At 46.6% G+C, this 16,625-nt stretch overlaps 1 protein-coding gene across 1 annotated transcript in view; it reads right to left on the minus strand.

Moving 5' to 3' along the window:
- The window catches only part of LOC134911640 (uncharacterized), a 38,180-nt gene extending 22,566 nt beyond the window's left edge, over positions 1–15,614 (minus strand). The window contains exon 1 of the mRNA XM_063919747.1: positions 15,458–15,614. The gene's annotated coding sequence lies outside the window, so the exon portion shown is untranslated. The remainder of the gene's footprint in view (positions 1–15,457) is intronic.
- Between the last annotated feature and the right edge of the window lie 1,011 nt (positions 15,615–16,625).

Consider the following 16,625-nt stretch of genomic DNA (forward strand, 5'->3'; position numbering starts at 1 on the left):
ATAGTCCCCCTCTTCCAGGTTCGCTATCACCGCTCTGAGTGACTCCATCTTGAATTTGAACCTTTTTATGTAAGTGTTCAAAGATTTTAGATTTAATATTGGTCTCACCGAGCCGTCCGGCTTCGGTACCACAAATAGTGTGGAATAATACCCCTTCCCCTGTTGTAAGAGGGGTACCTTGATTATCACCTGCTGGGAGTACAGCTTGTGAATGGCTTCCAGAACTGCCTCCCTGTCGGAGGGAGACTTTGGTAAAGCAGACTTCAGGAACCGATGAGGAGGAAACGCCTCGAATTCCAGTTTGTACCCCTGTGATACTACCTGTAGAATCCAGGGATCCACTTGCGAGTGAGCCCACTGCGCGTTGAAATTCTTGAGACGGGCCCCCACCGTGTCTGAGTCTGCTTGTAAAGCCCCAGCGTCATGCTGAAGACTTGGCAGAAGCAGGGGAGGGCTTCTGCTCCTGGGAAGCGGCTGCATGGTGCTGCCTTTTTCCTCTTCCTCTGCCCTTGGGCAGAAAAGAGTGACCTTTTGCTCGCTTGTACTTATGGGAACGAAAGGACTGAGTTTGAAAAGACTGTGTCTTTTTCTGTTGATGTGAAGTAACCTGGGGTAAAAAGGTGGATTTTCCAGCCGTTGCCGTGGCCACCAGGTCTGTTAGACCAGCCCCAAATAACTCCTCCCCCTTATACGGCAATACTTCCATGTGCCGTTTGGAATCTGCGTCCCCTGACCACTGTCTGGTCCATAATGCTCTTCTGGCAGAGATGGACATTGCGCTTACTCTTGATGCCAGGGTACAAATATCCCTCTGCGCATCACGCATATATAGCAATGCATCCTTTAAATGTTCTATAGTTAACAGAATATTGTCCCTATCCAGGGTATCAATATTCTCAGTCAGGGAATCCGCCCATGCGACTCCAGCACTGCACATCCAGGCTGATGCGATTGCTGGTCGCAGTATAACACCAGTATGTGTGTATATACTTTTCAGGATATTTTCCAGCCTCCTATCAGCTGGTTCTTTGAGGGTGGCCGTATCATTTTTTATCGGGGGAAACCCACGCTTTATCACACACCTCATTTATTTCCTCAGACTCAGGAAAAACTATTGGCAGTTTTTTCACACCCCACATAATACCCGCCTTTGAGGTATTTGTAGTGTCAGAAAGGTTCAATGCCTCTTTCATTGCCGTGATCATGTAACGTGTGGCCCTACTGGACATTACGTTTGTCTCGTCACCGTCGACACTAGATTCAGTATCCGTGTCGACCCACTGAGGTAGCGGCCGTTTTAGGGCCCCTGAGGGTGTCTGAGACGCCTGAACAGGCACTAATTGATTTGCCGGCTTTCTCATGTCGTCAACAGTTTTTTGTAAATTGCTGACATTATCACTTAATTGCTTAAACACAATCATCCAGTCAGGTGTCGACTCCCTAGGGGGTGACATCACTAACACAGGCAACTGCTCCGCCTCCACCTCATTTTCCTCCTCATACATGTCGACACACGCGTACCGACACACAGCACACACACCGGGAATGCTCTGATAGAGGACAGGACCCTACTTAGCCCTTTGGAGAGACAGAGGGAGAGTCTGCCAGCACACACCCAGCGCTATATATATACAGGGATAACCTTATATAAGTGTTAATCCCTTATAGCTGCTGTTAATCTAGTTATTTGCTGCCAAAATGCCCCCCCTTCTCTTTTTTACCCTGAATCAGATGCAGTACTGCAGGGGAGAATCAGGGAGCCGTCCTTCCAGCGGAGCTGTGAGGGAATAATGGCGCCAGTGTGCTGAGGAGATAGGCCCCGCCCCTTCACGACGTCCTTAACTCCCGCTTTTTTGTGTAAAAATAAGAATTTACTTACCGATAATTCTATTTCTCGGAGTCCGTAGTGGATGCTGGGGTTCCTGAAAGGACCATGGGGAATAGCGGCTCCGCAGGAGACAGGGCACAAAAGTAAAGCTTTCCGATCAGGTGGTGTGCACTGGCTCCTCCCCCTATGACCCTCCTCCAAGCCAGTTAGGTACTGTGCCCGGACGAGCGTACACAATAAGGGAGGAATTTTGAATCCCGGGTAAGACTCATACCAGCCACACCGTACAACTTGTGATCTAAACCCAGTTAACAGTATGATAACAGCGGAGCCTCTGAAAAGATGGCTCACAACAATAATAACCCGATTTTTGTAACTATGTACAAGTATTGCAGATAATCCGCACTTGGGATGGGCGCCCAGCATCCACTACGGACTCCGAGAAATAGAATTATCGGTAAGTAAATTCTTATTTTCTCTATCGTCCTAGTGGATGCTGGGGTTCCTGAAAGGACCATGGGGATTATACCAAAGCTCCCAAACGGGCGGGAGAGTGCGGATGACTCTGCAGCACCGAATGAGAGAACTCCAGGTCCTCCTTAGTCAGGGTATCAAATTTGTAGAATTTAGCAAACGTGTTTGCCCCTGACCAAGTAGCTGCTCGGCAAAGTTGTAAAGCCGAGACCCCTCGGGCAGCCGCCCAAGATGAGCCCACCTTCCTTGTGGAATGGGCATTTACATATTTTTGGCTGTGGCAGGCCTGCCACAGAATGTGCAAGCTGAATTGTATTACACATCCAACTAGCAATAGTCTGCTTAGAAGCAAGAGCACCCAGTTTGTTGGGTGCATACAGGATAAGAGCAAGTCAGTTTTCCTGACTCCAGCCGTCCTGGAACATATTTTCAGGGCCCTGACAACATCTAGCAACTTGGAGTCCTCCAAGTCCCTAGTAGGTGCAAGGCACCACAATAAGCTGGTTCAGGTGAAACACTGACACCACCTTAGGGAGAGAACTGGGGACGAGTCCGCAGCTCTGCCCTGTCCGAATGGACAAACAGATATGGGCTTTTTTGAGAAAAAACCACCAATTTGACACTCGCCTGGTCCAGGCCAGGGCCAAGAGCATGGTCACTTTTCATGTGAGATGCTTCAAATCCACAGATTTGACTGGTTTTAAACCAATGTGATTTGAGGAATCCCAGAACTACGTTGAGATCCCACAGTGCCACTGGAGGCACAAAAGGGGGTTGTATATGCAATACTCCCTTGACAAACTTCTGGACTTCAGGAACTGAAGCCAATTCTTTCTGGAAGAAAATCGACAGGGCCGAAATTTGAACCTTAATGGACCCCAATTTGAGGCCCATAGACACTCCTGTTTGCAGGAAATGCAGGAAACGACCGAGTTGAAATTTCTTTGTGGGGCCTTCCTGGCCTCACACCACGCAACATATTTTCGCCACATGTGGTGATAATGTTGTGCGGTCACCTCCTTTCTGGCTTTGACCAGGGTAGGAATGACCTCTTCCGGAATGCCTTTTTCCCTTAGGATCCGGCTTTCCACCGCCATGCCGACAAACGCAGCTGCGGTAAGTCTTGGAACAGACATGGTACTTGCTGAAGCAAGTCGCTTCTTAGCGGCAGAGGCCATAAGACCTCTGTAAGCATCTCTTGAAGTTCCGGGTACCAAGTCCTTCTTGGCCAATCCGGAGCCATGAGTATAGTTCTTACTCCTCTACGTCTTATAATTCTCAGCACCTTAGGTATGAGAAGCAGAGGAGGGAACACATACACTGACTGGTACACCCACGGTGTTACCAGAACGTCCACAGCTATTGCCTGAGGGTCTCTTGACCTGGCGCAATACCTGTCCCGTTTTTTGTTCAGACGGGACGCCATCATGTCCACCTTTGGTATTTCCCAACGGTTTACAATCATGTGGAAAAAACTTCCCGATGAAGTTTCCACTCTCCCGGGTGGAGGTCGTGCCTGCTGAGGAAGTCTGCTTCCCAGTTTCCATTCCCGGGATGAAACACTGCTGACAGTGCTATCACATGATTTTCCGCCCAGCGAAAAGTCCTTGCAGTTTTTGCCATTGCCCTCCTGCTTCTTGTGTCGCCCTGTCTGTTTACGTGAGCGACTGCCGTGATGTTTTTCCCACTGGATCAATACCGGCTGACCTTGAAGCAGAGGACTTGCTAAGCTTAGAGCATTATAAATTTACCCTTAGCTCCAGTATATTTATGTGGAGAAAAGTCTCCAGACTTGATCACACTCCCTGGAAATTTTTTCCTTGTGTGACTGCTCCCCAGCCTCTCGGGCTGGGCTCCGTGGTCACCAGCATCCAATCCTGAATGCCGAATCTGCGGCCCTCTAGAAGATGAGCACTCTATAACCACCACAGGAGAGACACCCTTGTCCTTGGATATAGGGTTATCCGCTGATGCATCTGAAGATGCGATCCGGACCATTTGTCCAGCAGATCCCACTGAAAAGTTCTTGCGTGAAATCTGCCGAATGGAATTGCTTCGTAGGAAGCCACCATTTTTACCAGGATCCTTGTGCAATGATGCACTGTTTTTAGGAGGTTCCTGACTAGCTCGGATAACTCCCTGGCTTTCTCTTCCGGGAGAAACACCTTTTTCTGGACTGTGTCCAGAATCATCCCTAGGCACAGCAGACGTGTCGTCGGGATCAGCTGCGATTTTGGAATATTTAGAATCCACCCGTGCTGTTGTAGCAGTATCCGAGATAGTGCTACTCCGACCTCCAACTGTTCCCTGGACTATGCCCTTATCAGGAGATCGTCCAAGTAAGGGATAATTAAGACGCCTTTTCTTCGAAGAAGAATCATCATTTCGGCCATTACCTTGGTAAAGACCCGGGGTGCCGTGGACAATCCAAACGGCAGCGTCTGAAACTGATAGTGACAGTTCTGCACCACGAACCTGAGGTACCCTTAGTGAGAAGGGCAAATTTGGGACATAGAGGTAAGCATCCCTGATGTCCCGGGACACTATATAGTCCCCTTCTTCCTGGTTCGTTATCACTGCTCTGAGTGACTCCATCTTGATTTGAACCTTTGTAAGTGTTCAAAAAATTTTTTAGAATAAGTCTCACCTAGCCTTCTGGCTTCAGTACCACAATATAGTGTGGAATAATACCCCTTTTCTTGTAGTAGGAGGGGTAATTTAATTATCACCTGCTGGGAATACAGCTTGTGAATTTTTTCCCCATACTGCCTCCTTGTCGGAGGGAGACCTTGGTAAAGCAGACTTCAGGAGCCTGCGAAGGGGAAACGTCTCGACATTCCAATCTGTACCCCTGGGATACTACTTGTAGGATCCAGGGGTCCTGTACGGTCTCAGCGCCATGCTGAGAACTTGTCAGAAGCGGTGGAACGCTTCTGTTCCTGGGAATGGGCTGCCTGCTGCAGTCTTCTTCCCTTTCCTCTATCCCTGGGCAGATATGATCTTATAGGGACGAAAGGACTGAGGCTGAAAAGACGGTGTCTTTTTCTGCAGAGATGTGACTTAGGGTAAAAACGGTGGATTTTCCAGCAGTTGCCGTGGCCACCAGGTCCGATGGACCGACCCCAAATAACTCCTCTTCCTTTATACGGCAATACACCTTTGTGCCGTTTGGAATCTGCATCACCTGACCACTGTCGTGTCCATAACATCTTCTGGCAGTTATGGACATCGCATTTACTCTTGATGCCAGAGTGCAAATATCCCTCTGTGCATCTCGCATATATAGAAATGCATCCTTTAAATGCTCTATAGTCAATAAAATACTGTCCCTGTCAAGGGTATCAATATTTTTAGTCAGGGAATCCGACCAAGCCACCCCAGCTCTGCACATCCAGGCTGAGGCGATCGCTGGTCGCAGTATAACACCAGTATGTGTGTATATACTTTTTATGATATTTTCCAGCCTCCTGTCAGCTGGTCCTTGAGGACGGCCCTATCTATAGACGGTACCGCCACTTGTTTTGATAAGCGTGTGAGCGCCTTATCCACCCTAAGGGGTGTTTCCCAACGCGCCCTAACTTCTGGCGGGAAAGGGTATACCGCCCATAATTTTCTATCGGGGGGAACCCACGCATCATCACACACTTTATTTAATTTATCTGATTCAGGAAAAACTATGGTAGTTTTTTCACATCCCACATAATACCCTCTTTTGTGGTACTTGTAGTATCAGAAATATGTAACACCTCCTTCATTGCCTTTAACGTGTGGCCCTAATAAGGAATACGTTTGTTTATTCACCGTCGACACTGGATTCAGTGTCCCTGTCTGTGTCTGTGTCGACCGACTAAAGTAAACGGGCGTTTCAAAAACCCCTGACGGTGTTTTTGAGACGTCTGGACCGGTACTAATTGTTTGTCGGCCGTCTCATGTCGTCAACCGACCTTGCAGCGTGTTGACATTATCACGTAATTCCCTAAATAAGCCATCCATTCCGGTGTCGACTCCCTAGAGAGTGACATCACCATTACAGGCAATTGCTCCGCCTCCTCACCAACATCGTCCTCCTACATGTCGACACACACGTACCGACACACAGCACACACACAGGGAATGCTCTGATAGAGGACAGGACCCACTAGCCCTTTGGAGAGACAGAGGGAGAGTTTGCCAGCACACACCAAAAACGCTATAATTATATAGGGACAACCTTATATAAGTGTTTTCCCTTATAGCATCTTTTTTATATATATTTCTTACGCCAAATTAGTGCCCCCCCTCTCTGTTTTAACCCTGTTTCTGTAGTGCAGTGCAGGGGAGAGCCTGGGAGCCTTCCCTCCAGCCTTTCTGTGAGGGAAAATGGCGCTGTGTGCTGAGGAGATAGGCCCCGCCCCTTTTTCGGCGGCCTCGTCTCCCGCTCTTAACGGATTCTGGCAGGGGTTAAATATCTCCATATAGCCTCCGGAGGCTATATGTGAGGTATTTTTAGCCAAAATAGGTATTCATTTGCCTCCCAGGGCGCCCCCCTCCCAGCGCCCTGCACCCTCAGTGACTGCCGTGTGAAGTGTGCTGAGAGGAAAATGGCGCACAGCTGCAGTGCTGTGCGCTACCTTTAGAAGACTGAGGAGTCTTCTGCCGCCGATTCTGGACCTCTTCTTACTTCAGCATCTGCAAGGGGGCCGGCGGCAAGGCTCCGGTGACCATCCAGGCTGTACCTGTGATCGTCCCTCTGGAGCTGATGTCCAGTAGCCAAGAAGCCAATCCATCCTGCACGCAGGTGAGTTCACTTCTTCTCCCCTAAGTCCCTCGTTGCAGTGATCCTGTTGCCAGCAGGACTCACTGTAAAATAAAAAACCTAAGCTAAACTTTTCTAAGCAGCTCTTTAGGAGAGCCACCTAGATTGCACCCTTCTCGGCCGGGCACAAAAATCTAACTGGCTTGGAGGAGGGTCATAGGGGGAGGAGCCAGTGCACACCACCTGATCGGAAAGCTTTACTTTTGTGCCCTGTATCCTGCGGAGCCGCTATTCCCCATGGTCCTTTCAGGAACCCCAGCATCCACTAGGACGATAGAGAAATGGCAGGGGGAAAAATACATCCATATAGCCCTGGAGCTATATGTGATGTATTCCTTTTGCCAGCTAAGGTATATGTGTGTTATATTGCGTCTCAGGGCGCTCCCCCCCAGCGCCCTGCACCCTCAGTGACCGGAGTGTGAAGTGTGCTGAGAGCAATGGCGCACAGCTGCGGTGCTGTGCGCTACCTTAGTCTTGAAGACAGGATGTCTTCTGCCGCCGCTTTCACCGGACCTTCGTCTCTTCTGGCTCTGTAAGGGGGACGGCGGCGCGGCTCCGGTGACCCATCCAGGCTGAACCTGTGATCGTCCCTCTGGAGCTAACGTCCAGTAGCCTAAGAAGCCCAATCCACTCTGCACTCAGGTGAGTTCGCTTCTTCTCCCCTTAGTCCCACGATGCAGTGAGCCTGTTGCCAGCAGGACTCACTGAAAATAAAAAAAACCTAACTAAACTTTTATTCTAAGCAGCTCTGGAGAGCTACCTAGTTTGCACCCTTCTCGGCCGGGCACAAAAATCTAACTGGCTTGGAGGAGGGTCATAGGGGGAGGAGCCAGTGCACACCACCTGATATCTCAAGCTTTTATTTTGTGCCCTGTCTCCTGCGGAGCCGCTAATCCCCCATGGTCCTTACGGAGTCCCAGCATCCACTTAGGACGTTAGAGAAAACTGCTAGCGAGCGATCAACACAGAATGACCACCAAAGTACATAAACAAATGAACAGAACCAGAAGACGACAATGCAGGGCAAGTACATAGTTTAGAAACATTGCTAAATAAGCAGTAATAACACTCAAAAAAGCAACAGGGTGGCAGAAACTAAGAGTTACGTGCTGCTGTAGGGAGTGTAGAGTAGATGATAGTATAAGTAAGGGAACTAAGGGGCCCTACACATTTCCCGATGCGCCGCCGAGGTGCCCGACGGCCGATACGGCCGACGAGCGACCCGGCGGCGGGGGGGCAGTGACGGGGGAGTGAAGTTTCTTCACTCCCCCCGTCACGCGGCTGCATTGAAGTGCAGGCAAATATGGACGAGATCGTCCATATTGGCCTGCATGCGCAGCCGACGGGAGACCAGCGATGAACGAGCGCAGGGACGCGCATCGTTCATCGCTGGAGTCTCCACACTGAAAGATATGAACGAGTTCTCGTTCATTTATGAACGAGATCGTTCATATCTTTCAGAAAATCGGCCAGTGTGTAGGGCCTATAAAGCACAAGAGGAAAGAGGGCTCTGCTCGTAAGAGCAAACATTTGTTAAGTTTGTTTAAATTACAAGGAAAAGCAATACATTATTACACTTTGGTTTTGAGCCGCTGCACATAAATATAACCGCTAAAATGTGTATATACGTTGCGTATACACGCCGACACGTTATGCGCACGATATAGCGACACGAGTGGCTTTGTACACTTTACCCCAAACAAGAATGTAATGCGACACCAGTAGTTAAATGTTATGTTGTGGTCCAACGCATCAACAGAATTTACTTAAGAATATACAGATAAAAAGGTACAGCAATATACAGAGAAGTGCTACAACCAATAATACATACGTTTGATTGCGGGCACTCCTGGCTCCAGGACTCAGTCAGTCTCAGGAAGATGACCTCAGAGAATGAATAGAGACTGAGCCTGGTCAGGAGGCGTCTCTTTTATACAATGTGTCCAAATACAGTACAATGGGAACTGTAAGCTCTTCTTTCATAGGTCAGAGGGCAGGTCATTTACAGTACGTGAGGGGTCATAGGTTGGTTTAAATGAATGGGCGATGCTTGTTCCAGGTGTACTTGCAGGTGTTCGCCACTGGGTTCCCGCCGAATATCCTGAGTACAGTATCATAACAGTCTGCGAATATTATATTTCTGCATATATCTACACGCAGAAACATGCGATCAACTGCAAATAGCAACCGGAATGTAGATCACAAAATACTGCACATCTGGATACCAAACACTAAGTTCTAACCTTGCTCCATCCCTCACATCCTGTAAACCTGAATAGCTCTGTTGTTTTACCTTTTAAGTGCATGTAAGTTGCTGACAAAGTGTGTGGAGACTATGGCCCTCATTCCGAGTTGTTCGCTCGTTGACGATTTTCACTATACTGCGATTAGTCACTTACTGCGCATGCGCAAGGATCGCAGAGCGCATGCGCTTAGTTATTTTACACAAAAGTTAGGTATTTTACTCACGGCATAACGAAGCTTTTTCATCGCTGTGCTGATCGTAGTGTGATTGACAGGAAGTGGGTGTTTCTGGGCGGAAACTGGACGTTTTATGGGAGTGTGCGGAAAAACGCAGGCGTTCGAGTTGCAAAACGCAGGAGTAGCTGGAGAAATGGGGGAGTGGTTGGGCAAACGCTGGGTGTGTTTGTGACGTCAAACCAGGAAAGAAAAGGACTGAGCTGGTCGCAATGGCTGAGTAAGTCCCGTGCTACTCAGAAACTGCAAAGAAATTTCTATTCGCAATTCTGCTAATCTTTCGTTCGCAATTCTACTGAGCTAAGATACACTCCCAGAGGGCGGCGGCTTAGCATGTGCAATGCTGCTAAAAGCAGCTAGCGAGCGAACAACTCGGAATCACCCCCCATGTGTAAATTATGCACTATGTGAATAAAGTATTGAATATGGGGGTAATTCCAAGTTAATCGCAGCAGGAAATTTTTTAGCAGTTGGGCAAAACCATGGGGGTAATTCTGAGTTGATCGCAGCAGGAACTTTTTTAGCAGTTGGGCAAAACCATGGGGGTAATTCCAAGTTGATCGCAGCAGGATTTTTGATAGCAACTGGGCAAAACCATGTGCACTGCAGGGGAGGCAGATATAACATGTGCAGAAAAAGTTAGATTTGGATGGGGTATTTTGTTTCTGTGCAGGGTAAATACTGGCTGCTTTAGTTTTACACTGCAATTTAGATTGCAGATTGAACACACCACACCTAAATCTAACTCTCTCTACACATGTTAAATCTGCCTCCCCTGCAGTGCACATGGTTTTGCCCAACTGCTAAAAAAATCCTGCTGCGATCAACTTGGAATTACCCCCCATGTGCACTGCAGGGGAGGCAGATATAACACGTGCAGAAAGAGTTAGATTTGGGTGGGTTATTTTATTTCTGTGCAGGGTAAATACTGGCTGCTTTATTTTTACACTGCAAATTAGATTGCAGATTGAACACACCCCACCCAAATCTAACTCTTTCTGCACATGTTATATCTGCCTCCCCTGCAGTGCACATGGTTTTGCCCAACTGCTAACAAAATTCCTGCTGCGATCAACTTGGAATTACCCCCTATGTCTTTGTGGTGTTTCTGTGCGAATGTGTTTGCTACCGTATATACTCTTGCCATACCTTAATACGCATGGCCTGGGTACGTAGCAGGTGTGTATGCGCACGCACAGCGGCAATGCGCACGAACAGAGGCCACTCTGTTTGGAGTTTGCACGTGTAGGCGTGTGTGTATGTGTGTAATATTTTTGACTATGACACATTCTAAAGGGGAGGGACAGACAGACAGGGGTGACACAGATGGGGTAAACTGTGAGCATGGGAAAGAGGGTTAGGATGAGAGGTGGATGACTTTGATGAGAGCCCATCTGAGGTTTTGTAGAGAGGTGGAGAGTCTGTTAGGGAGAGATAAATAATTCCAAAGGGTAGGAAGCAGCACGTGCAAAATCTTGAAGGCGGGAGTGGGAGGAAATAATCAGTTTGCAGGAGAGGCAGTATTCATTTATGAAGCAAAAACGGTAGGTAGGAGTGTGAAGGGAAATAAGGTCATAGATGTAGATGGGAGAGGAATGGGTGAGGGCCTTGTAAGAAGCTTAAACTGGGTTCTGAAGGGGATGGGAAGCCAGTGTAGGGCTTGTAGGAGAAGGAAGGCAGATGTAGTACGTTTCAGGTGGAAGATGAACTGGGAAGCAGCATTAAGGACAGAAACGATTGGAGAGAGGCTATAGTTAGGGGGGCCAAATAAAGAGAGGTTACAGTAGTGAGTGGATGAGGGTCTTTGTAGTAACCAAGGTGAGAAAAGGTCTGATCTAGAAATATTCTTAAGATGGAAACAGCAGGACTGCAAAAGGTACTGAATGTGTGGTTTGAAGGAGAGGGAGGAGTCAAGGATAAACTCTAAAACTGTATACTTGGAGGCTAGAGAAGATGGTTGTGCTGTGAATAAATGAAACTGTAGGAAGTGAGGTAATGTCAGAGGATGGGAAGATGATCAACTCTGTCTTAGACATTAGAGATTTGGTAAGGTTTTGCAGTTTTTTTGAAAGTGGCAATCATTTACACATCAAGATCAACCTGGTTTATGATTGCCACTTTTTAAAAAAAACTGAAAAACCTCACCAAATCTCTCACTTTCTGAAACTCTCACTCTATTACATTTGGCCCGTTAAGTTTAAGAAAGTACTGGGAAGATATAGCTGAAAGACATTTGGAGATAGGAGTGAGGAGAGAGGGGGAGAGGTCAGGGGTGGAAAAGTAGATCTGAGTATCACCAGCATAGATATGATATTGGAGGTTAAAAGAGCTGATGAGCTCACCTAAAGAGGACGTATAGAGGAAGCATAGGAGACGTCCAAGAATAGAACCTTGAGGGACACCAACTGTTAGTGGAAGTGGGGGGTGGTGGAATCATGAGAGGAGACAAAGAAGGAATGGTTAGCGAGGTAGAACAGCCAGGAGTGGGGCAGTATAACATAGAACAAGAAAGTGAAGGATTTGCAGGAGAGGGTGATACACGGCAGTGTCAAAAGTAGCAGAGAAATTAATGAAAATGAGCAAAGAGCAGTGGCCCTTTGATTTGGTAGCAAGGAGATCATTGCTGACTTTCATGAGGGCAGTTTCAGTGGAGTGCAGAAGCTTGACTGGAATGGATCCAGAAGCGAGTCAGAGGAAAGAAACCACAGTAAGGCGGTTTGTGTATAATACGTTAAAGGAGTTTGGAGGTAAAAGAAAAGAAAGAGATGAGTGGGTAGTTGGAGAGTGTTAGGATCAAGGGTAGTTTTTTTTAGGAATGTGGGACTGCGGCTGCTATCTGAAATGGAGTTATCTGCTGCAGCTCCCCTTGTTACATCCTGGGGCAGAGCCAGATTAAATTGGGGGGGTGGGGGGGGCATGGGGTCAGTACCCCGGGCCCCCCTGACTTAAGCAGCCCCCCGGCCGGATTGCTGCCTGGATCAGTCCCCGACCCGTGCTGCCCGAGAAGAGGGGGGAGGGCGCCGCACGACAGCCGCAGCGGGACAGGACACACCCGCTGGTAGAGTGGAAACCTCTTTCCCCGGCAGCTGGGAGTCTTTTCTCCTCCCCGCTGCAGCAACCCCCCCCGACAGCTCCTGTTTCTGGTGGCTTGTCTTCTTCCGGTGGAGGGGGGTTAGCGAGCAGCGGGTGTAGCCGGGGGGGGGGGGGGGGGGTTTGCTGGTAGGGGGCCCCCTCCTCTCTTGGGTGCTCTGGGTCCCCCGAGGGCTTAATCCGGCCCTGTCCTGGGGATACTTAATATTTGTGGGTATCCTCCTGAAAACAGTCCTGGATAATCTGTGTTGCAGCAGGTATTGACCAATGGCTCTATAGAGGTAACAATGTATTGATTGAGCTCTTTACATAACAAAACAAGGGGAGCTGTTTGCTAATGATAACTTGTGCATTTCTTCCAAAATAAAATAATCAAGAACAACCTATGAAGCATTTTGTCTGATTTATACAAGACTGACCAAAGCTAATTTCTGCTTGCTTGATGTGGATTAATGTAAATTTTAATGTTAGTAAATAATGAGGTACTTTTCCATTAGGACGTGTACTACACCCACCTGTCATTAAAGTGATTTTCAGCAAATGGATAGATTACTTAAGATAAATATATTCTTGAAATGATATGTAGGTACCCCTCTACCATACATATCAGTTCTACTCTCTCAGGGGGAAATTTACTACAGGTCTATTTGGGTCAATTTTGATTGATTTAAAATCGATCAAAATAGATCTCAATCGATGCTGGGTTTCAGAAGCACATTTGCTAAAAGGTGTTTTATACATATATATATATATATATATATATATTCATTTGTAAATATTATTAAATATGTGTTTATTAATGTTGTAAGAACAACAATCGACCTTTAGTAAATTTCCCCCACAGAGTCTGATCTGTTGGACTTCAGTTCTGGCCTGGGTTACTGATGGTCTGCTTAGGTTCAAAACCACAGCGAAGCCACCTCATTGTGCCTCATGATGAGGTTAATAATTACCACACGACACATGGTTTTTTTTTCAAGTTGCATCCATGTAATTAAGATCTACCAGTATGTGGGTGTGTATAAATGTGTGTGTGTGTGTATGTATGTATATATATATATATATATATATATATATATATATTTTGTTTTTTGTGGGTTTTTTTACATTAAAAATATTATTCAACTATGGTATAAAGCGGTGTGAAACGTCATCACTGCAAAGGCTTAAGTGCCTGGAAATATAGCCGCATTACTTACCACCCACAGATGTGTCCATTACATTTAATATATACACTTTAATGTAAATTCTAGATACACATGCACTACTGTCTTTGGACTGCTTTACAACGTGTGCTCAAGAGTCTGTAACATGACCCGAAGTGAGAGCAGGATATTTAGTTTGCTTCTCTGGAAATTCCCAAGGACACAAGCAAATGCTGAACAAGTCAGTGATGTGTCTGCAGCACAAGTAAAAAAATCCATCATGTAACGCGAGATCTTTTTTTTTTTTTTTTCCTTCCACAAACTTCACCATTATGAAACAGGCATTTCAAGTAGCAACAGTACAGACGTCAGCAGAACATCCTGCCTCCAGCCAAACCTACCAATCCTGTTGTTGCACATATAATACAATTAGGTCTTTGTTACTTTGTAAAATGACGCCTGTATTATTTCTCATACAGCCTAATAGTACACTTACTTCAGAGACAAAGGCTGTCAGTGTCTAGTATGTTACCTATGACTTTACTACTAAATCATTCCTGCTACACTACAGAACAACTATGCCCTCATTGAAAAAAAAAATAAGTATTAGAAGCATCCTGATGAGAGGCTGTACTACATGACTTACATTTTTTAGGAACATAATACAAAACAAGAGGAGTTATAGAGTTGTTAGAGAGAGCTATATTTGGCCGACTGCACCCAGACGATGTGCGGTATTAGCTGTGTGTATGTGAGAGAGAGGGAGGGAGGGAGCGGTGACGCAGCACTGACATTCTCTGTCTCCTTGGAATGTCATGCTACTAGGGATACAGACACGCAGTCATATCAGGACTGCGCATGCGCATGTTACAGCCCTCCAGCGCCGCTGGCACCGTGCCATCCCTCCTCCCTACTCTGTCCTCCAGCTCACGTAAACAGGCTCTGCCTTATCAGGCACTGCTGAATATGGAAGAAGGCCTTTGAAGGGGAAAAGCTCATGCGCACTATGTGAATGGGAATTTTAACCCTTCAACTAGTCATTTAGGATCAATGACGATGACACACAAATATGCAAACCGATGATGAATAATGCCCACATGCCAGCATTATTAGCTAGGCTGCCCTTGAGTTCTCTCTTGAGATTATATAATTATCATTGTCTAGTTGTAGATATTGTGCAATTCAGATGCTTATGTCATTTTAATTAGTGCAGATATACTTTGTCAATGCCACTCTCTCTTGCTCACTTATGGCAAAAATTACCCTGTACATTTATTAAAAAAATACAAAAATAGAAAAGACAACTTAATTCACATTTACAATGGGATGTGACAGCTCATAAAATTACATTGTCTATTATGAAAAAGAACAAAAAAACAAACAAATATAACCAAGAAAATGAATGGTTGTACATTAATTTATATTATTTGGACAAAGCACAAAGGACGTCATTCCGACCCATTCGCACGCTGCGGTTCATCGCCGCGGTGTGAACGGGTCGGAAATGCGCGGTGCCCGCAATGCACATGCGCGTCGTTGCCCAGTGACAGCTGTCGCCGGCCAACGACCAGGAGAAAGAAGAAAGTGATCGCTAGCAAGATCACAAGAAGATTGACAGCAGGGAGGCGTTCCGGGGCAGATACTCACCATTTTCCGGGCATGGAGATCTGAACGCAGGTGTCTCCGGGCGTTTTGGAGGGCGGTTGTCTGACGTTAATTCCGGTACCTTCATCGCTGGATCCATCGCACAGGGTAAGTAACTGCAAGGCTAGTCTTGTTCTGCACAAATTTTTTTTAGCATAGCAGGGCTGCACAAGCGATCACAGCCCTGCTATGCTAAAATACACTCCCCCATAGGCGGCGTCTAGTTGATCGCACGAGCAGCAAAAAGTTGTTACGTGTGATCAACTCGGAATGACCCCCAAAGTCTGGGTCATGTTTTTTGTTTGCAAGAACTGTGAGCATGTCTTTGGGCAGAAGTACCAGCAGTAAAGGTACATACATTTACAAATGTAAATACAGTATGCAATCTAGTGACACACAAAAGCATGACTAGAGGGTAGTGGCGGATCAGTGCTTTCTACACTAAGCACATATTTGCCATAGGAGCCCAGCAACCAGTGATGATAAAATGCATTTACTGCCTGGTGTTTGCACTATCTAATATGCAGGCATAAACAACCAGGTGAATGCCATGTTCCTGTGGCAGATATCTGTTGAGTGCAGCATGCACAGGTGTTTCACTTCTCATACAGATAGATTTTGTTGGCATATACTTATTTGTTGGGGTATACCGGTTTGTGCAGGTTTTACAAACATAACATATAATAAATCTTAATTGTGATTTAGGTTTTAACACATTGTTTTATATGTAATCTGAATCAAAAGTGAGCATGTTCCTCTCTATCATGTATTTTGCTTGATGTAAAGTGTAAATTAGCAGTTAGCAGAGGTTGCCATGTGGTAATCTTATATTCACTCAGAGCTGAGAGTCTTGTCAATGTATTCATTTGTTAATGTCCTCTTGATGCCTACCCACATCCTAGGGGCCAATTCAATTCACTGCGATGTGCAATAGTTGCACACATCACAGATAATTAGAGTAGGGTGACATTGGGGGTCATTCAGACCCGATCGCACGCTAGCTCTTTTTTGCAGCGGTGCGATCGGGTCTGAACTGCGCATGCACCGCAATGTGCAGGCGTGTCTGCCGCTGGCGACGGGCATCACCGGACAGTGACGGATTTTTACAAAGAAAGCGATCGCACTGGCGATTGCTAGAAGATTGACGGGAAGAGGCCGTTTGTGGGTGGCA

The sequence above is a fragment of the Pseudophryne corroboree genome, chromosome 4 (assembly GCF_028390025.1).
Source record: "Pseudophryne corroboree isolate aPseCor3 chromosome 4, aPseCor3.hap2, whole genome shotgun sequence".
NCBI lineage: Eukaryota > Metazoa > Chordata > Amphibia > Anura > Myobatrachidae > Pseudophryne > Pseudophryne corroboree.